Below are 1,166 nucleotides of genomic sequence, written 5' to 3' on the forward strand. Positions count from 1 at the left end.
CTTCTCCCTCTCCCACTCCCCCTGCTTGTGTTCCCTCTCTAGCTGTCTCTCTCTCTGTCAAATAAATAAATAAAATCTTTTAAAAAAAAGAATAAAAAATAATAGACGAAAATTGCAGTAGAGGTAACATTAGCCTGAAAATGCCTTAAATAACCTGTGAGGTTTAATACAGTTTTTTTTTTTTTTTAAGATTTTATTGATTTATTCGACGGAGAGAGAGAGAGAGACAGCGAGAGAGGGAACACAAGCAGGGGGAGCGGGAGAGGGAGAAGCAGGGGGAGTGGAAGAGGGAGAAGCAGGCTTCCCGCCGAGCAGGGAGCCCGATGCGGGGCTCGATCCCAAGACCCTGGCATCATGACCTGACGCTTAACGACTGAGCCACCCAGGCGCCCCTAATATAGACAATTTTGTGCACATTACTCTGTAGACAATCTTATCAGTTCCTCTTTGTTAGGCAATATTTTTCTATGGTCCTCAATTTTTCAACTGTTTCCTCAGTGGGGAATCCGTGCAAAGCCAAACTTACAAGGGAATGAAAAGTTGAGGTGGGAATGAAACATGAAGGAAATAAATCAATTAACGAAGGAAGTTCCAGCACAGTAAGTGCTCCTGAAGAAGCAGAGAACAGGGAGGATCCGAGGGAATCACCCAACCGGGCGGAGAGTGAGGCGTTAACTCGCCGAGCAAAAGAGCCGCCGACGAGGATGGGATTCGAACCCACGCGTGCAGAGCACAATGGATTAGCAGTCCATCGCCTTAACCACTCGGCCACCTCGTCGCCCGGGAGCCGGGCTCGTCCGGCTTCTCCCTCCCCGCTGTCCTTCACCAGGTGTGCGGCTCTTCGTCCCTTCGCCCTTGCCGCGGCGTACTCGTCAGCACCGCAGTCCGAGTCAGGCGTCAAAGTACCCCCAAGACCGACCGCACGGGGTGGTGGGCGCGCCCCCCCGCAGACGCCTGCTGCTCCCCGGCCGCGCGCCCCCACGCGTGCACCCCGCTTTCCCGGGACGGATTCCACGCCCCCCGGCGGAAGTCGCCGCGCGTTCCTGTTTTCCGATCGCACCGGCTCTGCGATTCCCTTTTCAAGTGGCAGGTCCGCACTCCAGGCCTCGGCAGTGGCCTACCGTCTTGCAAAAGACCTATTAAATTTTATTTTATTTTATTTTATT

At 53.0% G+C, this 1,166-nt stretch overlaps 1 non-coding gene across 1 annotated transcript; it reads right to left on the reverse strand.

Moving 5' to 3' along the window:
• Positions 1-696: 696 nt before the first annotated feature.
• On the reverse strand, positions 697-778 carry TRNAS-GCU (transfer RNA serine (anticodon GCU)). Its single transcript has one exon. It is a non-coding gene; the product is annotated as a tRNA-Ser (tRNA).
• Between the last annotated feature and the right edge of the window lie 388 nt (positions 779-1,166).

Source organism: Leptonychotes weddellii, unplaced genomic scaffold (assembly GCF_054177405.1).
Source record: "Leptonychotes weddellii isolate Sample4059 unplaced genomic scaffold, ASM5417740v2 HiC_scaffold_24249, whole genome shotgun sequence".
NCBI classification, from domain to species: Eukaryota; Metazoa; Chordata; class Mammalia; order Carnivora; family Phocidae; genus Leptonychotes; species Leptonychotes weddellii.